Source organism: Tachysurus vachellii, chromosome 3 (assembly GCF_030014155.1).
Source record: "Tachysurus vachellii isolate PV-2020 chromosome 3, HZAU_Pvac_v1, whole genome shotgun sequence".
Classification (NCBI taxonomy): domain Eukaryota; kingdom Metazoa; phylum Chordata; class Actinopteri; order Siluriformes; family Bagridae; genus Tachysurus; species Tachysurus vachellii.
Genome location: NC_083462.1, coordinates 12,492,824 through 12,509,999, shown reverse-complemented (window position 1 = coordinate 12,509,999; position 17,176 = coordinate 12,492,824). Strand labels below are relative to the sequence as shown.

The window sequence follows — 17,176 nt, the reverse complement described above, 5'->3', positions numbered from 1 at the left end:
GTGTGTGCATCAGTGTTTAAGTGACCTCTCAGTTACCCCCCAAAAAAAGTCAGATCTTATCAGGGAAGTGAACCTATACTTCCCTTAGTTCCCATGGCTGGTAACATAAAGAATGATTATGGCAGGGCCATCTGTTGTAAGATTAATTATGGTAGGAACAAGAGTGTGTCTGTGTGTGTGTGGGGGAGAATGTGTGTGTGTGTGTGTGTGTGTGTGTGAGAGAGAGAGAGGGAGACAAAGAACAATGTTCTCTGTACAGAAAGTCTGCAACATTACCAGAAAAGATTGTTTTATGCAATTATTCTCACAGATACATTAATTCTGGTTCACTAGGTTACATACTTAAGATACCATTAGTTTCCCATTAACATAAGGCTAATGGGTACTGAAGTATTTAGTTTACTGTCCGATTTGACACACCAAATAGATGAGAGAAAAGAAACCATAGCACAATGGTTAGTACCCTACAGAATATAAAGCAACAAAAACAAGGATAAAATCTCCTGGTTAAATGTTGAGTAATGTAGTGCTTAAAGTTTAAAAATAATGCTTCCGAGTGGCAGAAAAAAAATGTGGTGCAGACACGAAAGATGTTTCTTTCAATATTGAAATACATTAGATCGAAAGTCGTGCTGAGTGACATGAAAAAAAGGGAAAATCGTGTCCATGAAAACGAATCAATAGATTAAATTTTCGTGACTATGTCACGAACTGTTGTGAGGCTGGGTTGACATTTTGGGTGCTGCGGCATATTAAATATATGATAAATAGTAAGTTTTTCTGCGTGAGAAATACAATGTCTAGCGGAAGAACATGATAAAAGCCCGGAATGAGTCTCAATGCGTGACACTTGACACTTGACAGCTCTGCGTCATGGTGAACGTGTTCCAGCTCCCGATTAGTTTCCCGATGAATCCAACCACTTCTGTAAACATGTTGACGTCATCAAAGCTGCGCCTGAACATGTCCCAGTCTGCATGACATGAGGAAGATGGCGGCGTGGTCCGATTTCCCAAACAGTGGACGTGATTGTACCTTGTAGCTTTTCTTGTTGCAATAGTTTTAATAGTGTTAATTAATTATTTAAAACTATGAATTAATTATTAATTAATAATTATTAAAAATAGGATATACCTATTATTGAATTATTGTATAAATTGTATTATTGTTTTGTGAACCATGGAACTTGGAAAACCCAGAACATCAGTAAACATATTTTATTTCTCCCTTTCTCTAAAATATTCATTGAATGAGTTAAAGCTAATAAAATTACTGCTCTTATCTAACATAAAGCTACTAATTTGAAATTGTTTTTTATTTAAGAATTTACAAAACAGAACAACGAGGTAAGCTTTTGTTGTTGTTTCTTTTGTAAATTATTTATTGTATAAATACGTTACTGCTAACCAAATGTGAAATGAATCACTGTGCTGTCAAGTTGCCAAGTCTTTAAAAGAAACCTCCAGTGTGTCACTTGTAGTGTATATTTAAAGGATTGACAAAAGAGTTCATCTTTGAAAAGGTTTTAGGATTGTTTAATATAGCATGTTATCGGTCTAAATTTAAAAAAAAATGCACCTAACATTAGGTTTTAACTGTATATTTGACTTGTTATATTTTTTCAGGAAACGTATGGCAAATTACGTATAATTTAATAGAAAATAATAAGAAAAGCCTATTATCATGCGCTCGCTCATTAATCTGCAAAATAATGGAAATGACAGAAAAAAAATGACAGCTTAAAACCATCACTGGTCATAAGGAACCCAGCTCTCAGGCCGAGGGTGACCAGAAGCGGGTGAATGATCTAAATCTATTCTTTAACATATTGCTGTGTACTGTGTTTTTGATTGTATGTACACAAGGGCCTTTTTGGATTGATGTCAAACATGTTTTTGAAAAAAGATGCTATATTTTTTATGAGGAAAGTAAAATGGCAATTTATTTTAAATATTTTTATTTAAGTGGTCTGAAAGGAAACCAAACATTATTAATTTTAAGCTGGAAATGAAAATTTATTTTGAAACTTTTAAAGGACATACAAGCCGAAAATTTATTAAAGCTATAGACTTTTACAATACTGTTAATTCCTCTTTTTAAAATTGATTGTATTGTTTGATATCCCTTCTTTGTATTTTTTCTTTCCTTTTATGTAATATTACTGTTGTAAGATTTGAATACTATGTCTGTTGTATAGGACTTGATGTTGATATCCCTTAATGCATACTTGAGGCACCGATGAGACTCCGTGGGATGGTCCATTGAGTGATGGCATGCGTCCCTTAATGCATACTTGAGGCTCCGATGAGACTCTGTGGGATGGTCAATGGCACCCTTTGGGTTGTCAAGTGGGTGCCCTCCTTCCTTGGTATGATAGGCCCACAACACCTCCAGAGTGTTCATCAGTGAATCCAGCATCCCAGGTTCACTCCCTAGGTGTCATCAACTCACTTGAAGACTCAGGCAGAGTCTTTTTTCTTCACCCACAGCCACTGGCTTCCCTTTTCCACAGCCACAGAGAGGTCTTTGACTGCCTGCCGGTGGAACTTTCCTCGCATTCCCATCTCCCTGAGTAGCCTGGATGTTGAGGTGGCTATGAACCCTCTGTAACCTACTTCCACTGGGGGTACCTTCACATTCCAGCCTTGTTGTTGCACATCGGTTGCAAGTTCAGCATACCTCAGCCTTTTCCGTTCATAGGCTTCCTCCACTGCACCCTCCCAGGGCACGGTGAGCTCAATGATGTAGACAAGCTTGAGCGAGGCTGACCACAGAAGAAGGTCTGGTCGCAGGTTGGTGGCTGCAATTTCAACTGGGAAGCAAAGTTTCTTGTTCAAGTCTGCCAGCAGCTTCCAGTCCCGTGCTCTGCCCAGCTGACGAGAGTCTGATCTTATGATGAACAAATGATGTTGGCTGCCACTGGGATGACGGGGAGGAAGGGCATTCACGCCTGTCCGTCGACTTTCCAACACTGCAGCAAGACACTTTTGGTTGTGCCGCAAGGTGTTATGGCCTTGGGTGAGGCTGGTCTTGCATCCCACTAAGATGTGCTTTAGTGTTGCTAGACTTGGGCATAGAGGGCACGTGGGGTCTTCGGCATACCATTGGCTTAAGTTTGTGGGAGAAGGTAGGACATCGTAGGCAGCCCTGATGGTAAAGCTTGCCCTGAATGTCTCCATCTCCCACAGCTCTTTCCAGGAGATCTTCAGCTTCTTCACTCCTTCCCATGCCATCCACTGCCCTTGCTTTGCCTGCGCCACAGCTTGGGCGCACCTTCTTGCTTCCTCCTCCCGACGTACCTCCTGGACCACCATCTTTCATCTCTGAGATGGAAGCGCCTTGCTCCACACTGGTGTACTGGCCCCAAGTCCGAGACCACTGCTCCCCTCCTGCACTTGGCCCACGATGTCCTTGTGTCTGAGTGCTGCCTTTGCCTGCTCAGTTGCAGCCAACGGGGTCCACTTCCACCCGGTGGCCAAGATGGGCTACAAATGGATCGCTCAAGTCCAGTAGCATCAATTCCAGTCTGACTTTGGCACACTTGTAATCCTCTACCAGACTGGAAATTGGCAGGTGTAGCATCCCTTTGCCGTAAAATCCAATACTGCTGAGGCACCTGGGAAGGCCAAGCCACTTCCTTTCATATCCTTTCCAGCTTTTCCACCTTCGAGAGTGGGACTTCATAGAGGGTTAGTGGCCACAGGAGACGTGGAAGTAGTCCATACTGCATGCACCAGAGCTTCAGCTTGCCAGGAAGCAGGGTTCTGTCGATGTTCTCCAGGCCACTGGCTACCTCCTTCCTAAGATGCTCTACTTGCTCCTAGTCTTTAAGGGAGGCATCATACCAATGACCTAGGCTCTTCACTGGCTTCTCAGAGACAGTTGGGATGGATTCCTCACCGATGTGGAAGCGGTGGTCTGACAGCTTTCCCTTGATGATGGAGATGCTTCTGGACTTTCTTGGCTTGATCTTCATGCAAGCCCGCTCAATGTTTTCCTGGAGCTTTCTTAATAGCTGTGCAGTGCAAACCTTGGTCATGGTGAGAGTTGTGAGGTCATCCATGTAGGTTCTGACCAACGGCAACCTCAGCCCAGGTCTTATTCACTGTCCGCCAACTGTCCATCTAGAGGCCCGAATGATGACCTCCATGGCCAGGGTGAAAGCCAGTGGGGAGATGGTGCCGCCCACCATGATTCCCACTTCCAGGTGTTGCCAAGGTGTTGTGTACTCTGCTGTTGTCACACAGAGTTGGACGTTGGAATTACAGTAGGCTTGACAAGGGTTGTGAGAGTTGCTGGGACTCTAAAGTAGTCAAAGGCTGTCCACAGGAGGTTGTGAGGGACTCAGCCAAAGGCATTTGCGAGATCCAGGAACACCACGTGAAGATCTGTTCCCTCCTTTTTTGGAGACCTGGATCTGATGCCAGATGACACCAGTGTTTTCTATACAACCAGAGAAGCCTGAGATGCCTGCTTTCTGGATTGACGTGTCATTCAAGTTGTTTCTTTGCAGGTATCCTGCCAGCCTGTGAGCGACCACGCTGAAGATTTTTCCCTCTACGTTTAGAAGGCTGATCTGTCGGAACTGCCCGATCTCTGACGAGTCCTTTTCCTTGGGGATAAGGATCCCTCCGGCTCTCCGCCAAGATGTTGGTACCTCCTTCTTTTGCCACACAGCTCTCATCAGTGTATTGTGTTATTTGTTATTATTATTATTATTGAAACGTGAAGCTTTTGCCTCTCTCTCTCATTCTCTCTCTTTCTTTCTCTCTCTTGCTCATTTATATATATATATATATATATATATATATATATATATATATATATATATATATATATATATATATGTGTGTGTGTGTGTGTGTGTGTGTGTGTGTGTGTGTGTGTGTGTGTCTACGTACTATTCAAAGTTTCTCATACTTTTAGAATTATGGCTGCACAGCTGCATGAATTGGTCACAAATGTTCCATCAGACATTAAAAATAGTAATGTAATTTTCTTGCACAAGAGTTACACAATACTGATTCTTATTTTTATTTATTAATTAAATGTCCTTTGAGGCATATACATTTTTCTTAACTTCTACTGAGTCAGGTTATCATAAGAACATTGTACAGTTTATTATTACAGTAGGTTATTATTATTATTATTATTATTATTATTATTATTATTATTATTATTATGTTGATGTTTATGATGCTGTTTTGTAGATGTGACCAAGTTTTTTAAGCGAATTATCTGGACTCTATACAGAAGGTATAATCATCAATATTTTGTAGAATGCTGACATCTAATGTTATTTTTTCATTTGTGAATTTCAATATTCATATATTCTTGTATTCATAGTCTTTAAAACATGATGTTTAATTCATTGTAATAATGCTCTTTGGTGGTTTGTGTTTTGTGGGTTAATTTTTTGTAGATGCTAACTCATTTTTGCATCAGTCAGACTTTCATTCATATTTCATTGATCTTTTTATGTGGTTGTTTGGAACTTGGTGAATTTGCCAGTGTTGTAAAACATTACTCTGGTACACTGATTCCCCTCAGAAACCCAGAGGGTTACGCTTCAAGGGTGTGTGGACAGGATGACACAATCTACGGTGGCGAGGATGATCAGCTGGAAGCCTGGGAAGAATCTATGCCTACAGGATTATCTATGCCTACGAAGATGTTCTGCACCTTGTAGCCAGAAATATAAAGGAGCTGTTTGAAACTGGCTTGACCTTTCCTGGATTAGAACGCTACAAAATAGGACAATGTTTCGAAGACTGCGTAAGTCTTTACAGTTACTGACCTGCACTGGTTTTTAAACTTTTCCTTCTGGATATTTACTGTGGCCTGTTATGTTTTTCAGACATAGGAAGAGTACAATGAAATCATGGAATCTAAGGAAAAGAAAGAAATGATAGAATCTTTGGGTCCCCGACTCATGGAAACGCTACGGAAAATCAAGGTGAGTTTCAGTCAAGAAAAAGGAAAAAGAAAATGCCCAAATTTCTTTCATCTGTGGACCCCATTGCAGTTTTTTTTTTCTTTTTTTTTTTCAAATTCTGATTATTTAAATTTCAGGCGGAGGAAGAAGAAAAGAAGGTGGAGGAAGAAGAAAAGAAGGATTCAGACACAATAAAACAGGGACTAGAGACTAATTTACTAAACAAGAATTTACAGAGTATTCAATAAAGAGAGCATTCAATACTCTTTCACTATAGAAAGTACATCGACTGATAAGCTAATATGAGCTTTTAATGGTCAAAATAAAAAATCAATTACTGTATAGTCAGTAATGTATTTAGGCTGTAAATAATCTATCAAAAAAAATCGCCTCAATAAACTTCAAAATACAAATCAGCTTTATGTCTGCATTTCCATCTGCTTATTTAGCTTTACATCTATAAATCCATCCATTCCATTAAAACCAATTAGGTGAACCAATTAGGTGAATTAATGAATCTAAAATGTAACTTATTAAAACATATTCACATTATTAATTGACAGATTATAACTTAACACTGTAGTGCAGGCAAGGAAGCATCTAAAAACATTTATTTGTCATATATCAAATAATATTTATTTATTATTTATTAAATCATATTTATTTATTTATCAAAGTCAGTTATCTATGCTGATAATAATAGGAATTAAAACAAAATTTACATTAAATGGATGTTTTGGCTAAATCACTAAATTGTTATATTGATTGCAATGAATTAGCTAGTTACAATATACAGGTGCTGGTCATATAATTAGAATATCAAAAAGTTGATTTATTTCACTAATTCTATTCAAAAAGTGAAACTTGTATATTACTGTATATTCATTCATTACACACAGACTGATATATTTCAAATGTCAAAAGGAAGATGCGATATGCCAGACCCAACAATGCAGAAGAGCTGAAGGCCACTATCAGAGCAACCTGGGCTCTCATAACACCTGAGCAGTACCACAGACTGATCAACTCCATGCCACGCCACATTTTTGCAGTAATTCAGGCAAAAGGAGCCCCAACTAAGTATTGAGTGCTGTACATGCTCATACTTTTCATGTTCATACTTTTCAGATGGCCCAGATTTCTAAAAATCCTTTCATTGTATTGGTCTTAAGTAATATTCTAATTTTCTGAGATACTGAATTTGGGATTTTCCTTAGTTGTCAGTTATATTCATCAAATTTAAAAGAAATAAACATGTGAAATATATCAGTCTGTGTGTAATGAATGAATATAATATACACGTAGGGCTGAAACGATTGCTTGAGTAACTCGAGTAACTCTCACTCATTCACTCTCACTCATTTTCTACCGCTTATCCGAACTACCTTGGGTCACGGGGAGCCTGTGCCCATCTCAGGCGTCATCGGGCATCAAGGCAGGATACACCCTGGACGGAGTGCCAACCCATCGCAGACTCGAGTAACTCGATTACAAAAATTCATCAGGGCAAATTTCTCTGCCTCGAAGCCTCTTTTAATTAATTTTAAAGCTCACGTTACGTTCTTGTGCAATTATTTTGTGTGTGTGTGTGTGTGTGTGACAACGTGCTTACGTCAAAGCGGAAGGAGACAAAGAAAGGGAACAAAGAGAAGAAACAAACAGAAGAAAACGACAGAAAATGTCCAAGGTTTGGGATCATTTCAAATTGAAAAGTAAAGAAAACGCCGTGGCGTGTGTCCATTGCAAGATCGAGCTGGCATGTGTATTCCGGCCACATCCACACCATCAGAGCGTCTGTTTTCAGCAGCAGGAATCATTGCTTCAAAGCGCAGAGCAAGCCTCAGTTCTGAGCATGTTGATATGCTTACCTTTCTTCATTGCAATCACATGCTCCTTTAAAGAGTTTTAAAGCACACACACGTTGAGAGAGAGACTTTTATATTCTGATTACTATATATATATATATATATATATATATATATATATATTATATATATATATATATATGCTTAAAGCACTCGGTGTAAAACCATGCATGGACTAATTCCAAGTTCCTGTCCATGTTTTTTGCCTCTTAAATACCACAAAGCATTCCAAGAAGTCAGTAAAGGCTTATACACAGTACAATTACAGGCAGAGAAACAATTGGTAATATCTAAATGTTTATTTTTGATAGAAAATATTGTTGTATGCATTGTATACTATGCATTTAAAAAATAAAAGTGCATTTTTATAAAAAAGGAAACCAATTAGTTGTTCATTTTAAGAGACCCATCGTATTTTCTCTTGTATATTTAATATTGCTCTTTAATTAAGCAAAAATACATTTTATCCGATTACTCGATTAAATTGATGAAATTTTCGGTAGAATACTTGTTCTGCTCCAAGTTTATTTGTCATTGTATTGTATGTATAGTTATGTAGTTTTGGTGCCCCCTAGTTGCAGTTCTCTAGATAAAATAAGTGGTCACGTTTCCCATGTAGTCAGCTCCTTAATCTTCAGAGGCCATCCTTTGTTTTGTGTTTGTATAAGCATCATCTGTAAGTTAATCCTTCTTTACTTAATAGTTGATGATACATATTTTCATATATTTATGATAAGTTTATTCAGAGTTTTGATTTAATGGAGTTTTTGTGATGACGGCCTTTAGCTATCAGCCTAGCCTTTGTTTGACAGCATTTAATGTGCTAATCTTAATCTATTTTGATGAGATCATTTCTGTATAAGTCAATATTTGTATTTGTTGTCAATTTCTTGGTTATCTGATAATCTCATTTAAGAAAATTGATGACATTGATTTAATTTGGGCTATTTTCAGATATACTCTAATTAGTCATTAGTTAGTTTTTCTGATTGTTGTTTATTTGCTGTTTGTTGCAGTTTTACTCTTAATTCATAATGTACCTGGCATCTTATTAAACGTCAAAAACTAAGATGAATCCTGACTCGTCTGTACTTTATGGATGGAGTTTGGCTGGCTGTTAAATTGCATTGGTAGATGCAAGGAGAACAGTACAGTAAAAAGATGATGATCCTTCAAGCAAATCAAGTTACATGGCAGAAGATTGCAGTCACATTTGTACCATGAACCACGACAAGAAGCTTACAGCCTCTGCAGAGGAAAACGCAGAGGAAACCATGAGCACAGTAGACCGAGTTTCCGAGGTGGGCTCAAAACGCTCTCATTCATCACGATCATCGCGGTCATCAAGAATGTCAGCTAGCATGGCAGCAGCCACTGCACGGGCTCAAGCAGAAGCGGCACGAACTCGTGTATTGTTCGTAAAGAAAGAAAATGCAATCAAACTGGACAAGATTAAATTAGAAATGTCCCACAAGCTGGATAAAGCCATAATGGAGGCAGATTTAGAGGTGCTCCAACATGAAAAGGAACAAGCTGCTGCTCTGGCCCAGGCAGAAGTGTTAGAAGCAGCTGTAGCATCAATTGAGGATAGTATTTCAAATGCTAGCTTCTCTGTGTCTTCACATAGCAAAGTGGAGCGCACCAAAGACTATGTCGAAATGCAAAGTGGGGTGGAACTAAATAGGCCAAAAGAAACAGACATTCAGAATTCAAATTACAGCAACAAACTGTACCCTGAGACCTCAGACCCCAACTGTTCTGCTCGTAGTTTCATTAAAATGAATCGTGAACAGGATGCTTTCACTGAACTGCCATCTCAGCCACTTGATCAGTCATTCAGAGAGGAAGTTAAACAGGAAACACATAATCCTCATGCATCACGTTTCTCTCCGAGGTCACCTATCCCAGCATGGCCACATTCAGTTCCATTTCACCAAACAGAATCCTCAGGTATGTTAGACTTAGCAAAATATTTAGCTCGTCGTGAGCTTGTAAATACAAGTCTTGTCAAGTTTGATGACAGACCTGAAAGTTTTAGAGCATGGAAATCAGCCTTTGTCGGAGCCACAGAGGGTTTGCGCCTGACAGCTGGTGAAGAGCTGGACCTGCTTATTAGATGGCTCGGCAAAGAATCATCTGACCACGTGAAAAGGTTACGGTCAGTTTATGTCAGTGATCCCAAGGCAGCGCTATACTATGCCTGGGAAAGATTAATAGAATCCCACATCGCACGCAATTGTAAAGTTGTAGTGAAGTGTATGGAATGTGACAGTGAAGACCACACCACTGCTCTCCACCCAGGACCCGCACCATGGGTCTCCAAAAGCTCAGTCATCTCTTCAGATCATGGCGGGGAGGAAGAAAGTCTATCGCCTCCTGTGAACAGTGCCTGTACTAAAGTCTGTGGGGAAGGTTTGCCAGCTAAATCTTGTTCTAAGATATGCTTAGTTAGAGTGTATCCTAAGGGCAGTCCAGAAGCCGCTGTCAAAATGTATGCAATGCTCGATGACCAGAGCAACAGGTCACTAGTAAGATCAGAGTTTTTCGAGTTTTTCTGCATAAATAGTCAGGCTTCTCCATACCTCCTCAAAACATGTGCTGGAACTATTGAAGCTTCTGGACGGAGAGCTGATGGATTTCAGATAGAGCCTGTTAGTGGTAATATGAGCCTGACACTACCTACTCTAATCGAGTGCAACAATATTCCAGATAACAGGGCCGAAATACCTACTCCAGAGGTCGCTCAAAATCATCCTCATCTTAGAAGAATAGCTTCTGAGATTCCAGAAATGGACGACAGTGCCCAGATCCTCATGCTATTGGGTCGTGACGCTCTGAGAGTCCATAAGGTGAGACGCCAGATAAATGGGCCTCATAATGCTCCTTTTGCAATTAAAACAGATTTAGGCTGGCTTATAATTGGAGATGTATGCCTGGGTAATTCTCACAAGCCAAGTGTGTTGAGTTGCAAGACACATGTGCTGGATAATGGTAGAACCTCATACTTTTCCCCATGTCAAAGTCACATCAACTTGAAGGATAGCTTATGTCTCACAGCTGAAGTACAAGGTATCCCTCATATCTACAAGGGTGCATGTGCAAGCAGAGAAAATCTCCTTGGCTGTTCGGTGTTCAAGCGCACAAGGGATGACGACAAACCTGCTCTGTCTGTTGAGGATCATATCTTCCTGGAGATCATGGACAACGAGTTTTTTAGAGATCGTGACAATAGCTGGGTGGGTCCTCTCCCATTCAGACACCCTAGACCTCTTCTTCCCAATAACAGAGAGCATGCTCTTACTCGTCTATATTCTCTTCGTCGGACTTTGCTGAAAAGACCAGAGATGAATCAGCAGTTCACAGACTTCATGCAAAGGTTGTTTGAAAACGATCATGCAGAGTATGCTGCTCCCCTAAGCATTGACCAGGAACGCTGGTACTTACCATACTTTGGGGTTTATCACCCAAAAAAGCCTAACCAAATTAGAGTGGTGTTTGATTCCAGTGCTCAATATCAGGGTCTCTCACTGAACAGCGTCCTTTTGACAGGACCAGACTTAAACAACAGTTTGTTGGGTGTGCTGATTCGGTTCAGAAAGGAGCCTGTTGCTGTGACTGCTGATATACAGCAAATGTTCCACTGTTTTACAGTGAGAGAAGATCACAGAGATTATTTGAGGTTCCTCTGGTTCCGTGACCATGATCTCGAAAAGGATGTGATTGAATGTAGGATGAAGGTCCATGTGTTCGGAAATAGCCCCTCTCCAGCAGTGGCGATTTACGGACTTCATCGGGCTGCCAAAGAAGGAGAGCTTATGCATGGAACCGACACCTACAACTTTGTGAAGAGAGATTTTTATGTGGACGACGGTTTGAGGTCCTTTCCGACTGCTGCTGAAGCTGTTGACTTACTTCGTAGGACACAAGCATCCCTGGCGGAATCGAATCTAAGGCTCCACAAGATAATGTCAAACAGCCCATTAGTGTTGGCAGCCTTTCCACCTGAAGACTGCACTAAAGGTGTCAAAGATCTTGATTTTGGTGATGAAACCATACCAGCTCAACGTAGTCTCGGCCTGAACTGGGAAATATCAACAGACACCTTTACATTCCACTCACCTGATAACAGCAAACCTCTGACTCGTCGTGGCATTCTCTCCACTGTTAACAGCTTGTATGACCCTTTGGGCTTTGCAGCACCTGTCACAATTCAAGGAAGATTCTTGTTAAGAGAGCTGTCAAAAGGAATAGATAACTGGGATGAGCCCCTCCCTGAAGAGAAATGCAGGGAGTGGGAAATGTGGAGAAATTCATTGCAAGATCTGGAAAGAATTCATGTTCAAAGGACATATAGTTTAAAGTCACTCTCAAAGGCAAAATGTACAGAGCTGTGCATATTTTCAGATGCCTCCTTCAAGGCTATTGGAGCAGTAGCATATCTTAAGACAATCCATGAAGATGGACAGATCAACATTGGTTTCGTCTTGGGCAAAGCTAAATTGACACCTCCAGACGAACCTACAATTCCTAGATTGGAACTTTGCGCAGCTGTATTAGCCGTTGAGATATCAGATCTGATCTTGGACGAGATTGATTTCGAACCAGACTCTGTAAAGTTTTTCTGTGACAGCAAAGTCGTCTTGGGTTACATATACAATGAAAGTAGGAGGTTCTATGTGTATGTGCACAATCGTGTTCAAAGAATCAGGCAATCATCAAAGGCTGAGCAATGGCATTATGTGGCTACCGAGCACAATCCAGCCGACTGTGCGTCTAGGTCTGTTCCAGCTTCTCTTCTTACAGACTCCATGTGGTTGACAGGACCAGACTTTCTTTATAGACCATCGGAAAGTGAGCTAACCTTGCAAGAGACCTTTGAGCTGGTGAATCCAGAGACAGATTCAGAGGTTCGTCCTTCACCTCAAGCGAGCACTGCTGCCACTAGTATAACTGAGAAATCACTTAATCCAGAACGCTTTGAGCGCTTTTCAATGTGGAAGTCACTGTTGAGAGGAGTGACGTGCTTGATCCATGTTGCCAGTTCCTTTCACTCTGAATCTAAAGGACAGACATGCACATATATAGGCTGGCATAAGTGTCGCCAGCCTTACTGCCTGAGTGAGTTAGCCCAAGCCAAAAAGGTCATTCTTTTTTCTGTCCAAAAGTCTGTTTTTTCTGAAGAGTACAGTGCTCTTAAGAGACATGTTGAAATCTCTCAGAACAGTCCTCTGATCAAGTTGAATCCTGTTCTGGGTGAAGATGGACTAATCAGAGTTGGTGGTCGTCTATTACGCGCACCTGTGGTCAGTGATGAGAGAAACCCCATTGTCTTACCTGGACGTCATCATATCTCCACCTTACTAATTCGTCACTTCCATGATCAAGTGAAGCATCAGGGACGCCTTTTCACCGAAGGAGCGTTGCGCACTGGAGGATACTGGCTAATTAATGGAAAGAGGTCTATTAGTAGTGTCATACATAAGTGTGTTGTATGCAGGAAGTTACGTAGGAGTACGGAAATTCAAAAAATGGCTGACCTTCCAGAGGAGCGTCTCAGTACATCCCCACCTTTCACTTATGTTGGCTTGGATGTGTTTGGTCCTTTTTCAGTCTCAGCTCGTCGAACAAGAGGAGGTCACGCAGAGAGCAAACGCTGGGCCATTCTCTTCGCATGTATGTCCACACGTGCTGTTCACATAGAGATAATTGAATCCCTTGATACCTCCAGCTGTATAAACGCATTACGGAGATTTTTTGCCATTAGGGGGCCTGTGAAACAATTTCGGTCAGATTGTGGTACTAACTTTGTAGCTGCAAGCAAAGAACTGGGATACTCCAAAATGATGAAGGACCCAAAGATGCAAGAATACCTCACAAACTGTTCTTGCTCATGGGAATTCAATCCGCCCCATGCTTCACACATGGGGGGGGCTTGGGAGCGTTTGATAGGTGTAGTAAAGAGGATTCTGGACTCAATGTTGCTGCAGTACAGATCTCATTCCCTTTCACATGAAGTCCTATGCACTTTCATGGCTGAAATTTCTGCAATAATTAATGCAAGGCCCTTAGTTCCAATCTCCTCGGACCCTGACTCACCTCTCATTCTAACTCCGGCAATGCTTCTGACCCAGAAGGTCGGTGTTCCTCCATCTCCTGGAAACTTTTCAGGTAGTGACATGTTCAGGCAACAGTGGAAGCAGGTGCAGAGCCTCGCCGACAACTTTTGGTTTCGCTGGAGACGCGAGTATCTCCCAACACTACAAAATCGTCGAAAGTGGACTAGTACTCAACCTGACATTAAAGAAGGTGATCTCGTACTTCTTAAAGACTATCAGAGCCCTCGTAATGAGTGGCCTATGGCTCTTGTGTCCAAAGTTTTTCCAAGCGCTGATGGGAGAGTACGCAAAGTTCAGTTGAAAGTTACCAAAAGTGGATCTGGAAAGGATGTAAAGTATCTTAGACCAATTACAGACGTTATTCTTCTGTTGTCTAACGAAAATTAAGACTTAAATGAGACATCCTTAGGATGTCTGGCGGGGAGTGTTCTGCTCCAAGTTTATTTGTCATTGTATTGTATGTATAGTTATGTAGTTTTGGTGCCCCCTAGTTGCAGTTCTCTAGATAAAATAAGTGGTCACGTTTCCCATGTAGTCAGCTCCTTAATCTTCAGAGGCCATCCTTTGTTTTGTGTTTGTATAAGCATCATCTGTAAGTTAATCCTTCTTTACTTAATAGTTGATGATACATATTTTCATATATTTATGATAAGTTTATTCAGAGTTTTGATTTAATGGAGTTTTTGTGATGACGGCCTTTAGCTATCAGCCTAGCCTTTGTTTGACAGCATTTAATGTGCTAATCTTAATCTATTTTGATGAGATCATTTCTGTATAAGTCAATATTTGTATTTGTTGTCAATTTCTTGGTTATCTGATAATCTCATTTAAGAAAATTGATGACATTGATTTAATTTGGGCTATTTTCAGATATACTCTAATTAGTCATTAGTTAGTTTTTCTGATTGTTGTTTATTTGCTGTTTGTTGCAGTTTTACTCTTAATTCATAATGTACCTGGCATCTTATTAAACGTCAAAAACTAAGATGAATCCTGACTCGTCTGTACTTTATGGATGGAGTTTGGCTGGCTGTTAAATTGCATTGGTAGATGCAAGGAGAACAGTACAATACTCGATTACTAAAATATTCGATAGCTACATCCCAATATACAAGTTTCACTTTTTGAATGGAATTAGTGAACTAAATCAACTTTTTGATGATATTCTAGTTATATGACCAGCACCTGTATGTGGAGTGGTTAGTACGTGTCCCTTAGTGACACTTGTTTTCGGATTGTGTAGGAAACCCTTCCACAATCCCACTAAGGAATGTGTCCTAGACTGCACGGGTTAGTGTTGAAAACACAAGATCAACTACCAGAGTTAGTCTTACCTTGAACGCAGGTGTCCTTCGAAGTCCCTTCTAACAAAGGATCCTCTTCAAGTTCTTCTACCTAATCTACTGTTTGAATCTTTAAATGAAGGAGTCAGACTTAGACCTTTTTGACTTTTCAGGGTCCTCACAATGGGAGGCCTTGTTTTTATTAAAAGCAATGTAATACAGATAATTGTGTGTAATATATGTAAAGTAAAATAAAAGAAAATTACAAATAAAATCTCCTTCAAACAATCAAACAGTATTAGAATAAGTAAAAGTAATGCAGAGATTATAACAAACCAAGAAACACTCGCCAAGTGTAAGCTTGCGTTTGTTCTCTGATGCACATAGAGTATAACATGACTGAGCCTGTCTACACTAGAATGCACACACAATGTAATTCAAGACAAGCTTTTATACATTTTCAAGCCTTTCACCAATACACTATTCTTATTGACTTTATAACCAGCATTCCTTTCCATTCCTCTCTCACAAAACCAACTCCCTTCACCCTTCCTCTCTCAAAGTCGGTGACCATGTGGACAGTGACCAGTTGTATTCCTTAAGGTATACCTTCCTTTCTAAAAGCACAAGCTTGCAAATATCATCTTACTAAGTCCTTCCCCCATCGGCATTGTGGTTTCCCTTTACGGGTTATTCATCAGCGATATTCATCAGTGTATTGCATACATATTTTGAAAGCAAAGAAAGCAAAGAAAGAAAAAATAAAATAAAGAAAACTTAATCACTTTAATATTCTTGATCTTGATCCATTCTTCATTTCCGTCTCGGTACAGAGTGTGATACTTTTTCATCCATTGATTTCTTCAAACTTCATATTCTTTATTTTATTCATCAGTTGTTTTATTTCTTCTGCTGCTTGCTCTATCCTTTTCTTTTTTTCTTCTCTTTGTCTCCTAGCTCTACGTTTTCTGGTATTTGTAGCCTGAATACAGCAGGAATTTGAAGTTGGATAGCATTGGTAAGGTTGCTCCATTAAGCATGAAGTTAACCATTCATTTAATTCATCATCCATTCTACCTACTAAAGGTCCCATTCTTACAACATACTACAGCATCAATGACTAACAATACTTGGTATGGTTCTAAGAGTTCTAAGCCTACAAAGATGAAGTTCTGCACCTTGTAGCCAGAAATATAAAGGAGCTGTTTGAAACTAGCTTGACCTTTCCTGGATTAGAATATAGGAGAATGTTTTTCTTTACATTCTTTACAGTTACTGAACTACACTGGTTTTTAACCTTTTCCTTCTGGATATTTACTGTGGCCTGTTATATAGGAAGAGTACAATGGATTTATGGAATCTAAGGAAATGAAAGAAATAATAGAAGCACACACCCGTTTCTGTGAATCTTTGGATCTCCAAATCATGGAATCTCTACAGAAAATCAATTAAAGGTGAGTTTCAGTCAAGAAAAAGGAAAAAGAAAATGGCCCAATTTCTTGCATCTGTGGACCCCTAGCAGAGTAGAAGATTTCAAGGATAGTGTTAGGTGGAAACTGATGATCCACTGTGGCGACCCCTAACGGGAAAAAAATAGAAATAGACGACGTACAATATCATGTTTGTTTAGCCCTTAAATTCTCGATAACAGCTGGAAGAGCATAGACATCATTGTCCATTAAACTGGGCAGGTAACTCGCTATAAATTGATGTTCTACATAGCAAATATGTGCCTACTGGGGAGGAAATTTTACACCACATATTAATAGACAACAATTTAAACCATGATCTAGATTTTTAGTTTCAGAAGCTCTGTGATCATATAGTTTTTTGTTTACTTGCCCTAAGCTATAGTGTTAAGCCACCTTCACACGGAAACGACTGTCGGATTTCGCCCCCTAGTGACAGTCACACGGAATGTGCAATATGATCGTGTAGATGTCAACATGGGAGAGAAGCTAATTTTCGTGGCCCCGG

At 40.0% G+C, this 17,176-nt stretch overlaps 1 long non-coding RNA gene across 1 annotated transcript; it reads left to right on the top strand.

Moving 5' to 3' along the window:
* The first annotated feature begins 4,320 nt into the window (after positions 1-4,320).
* On the top strand, positions 4,321-6,294 carry LOC132842211 (uncharacterized). The gene is made up of 5 exons (XR_009648001.1): positions 4,321-4,649; positions 5,211-5,256; positions 5,551-5,775; positions 5,858-5,956; positions 6,073-6,294. It is a non-coding gene; the product is annotated as an uncharacterized LOC132842211 (long non-coding RNA).
* Positions 6,295-17,176: the final 10,882 nt, after the last annotated feature.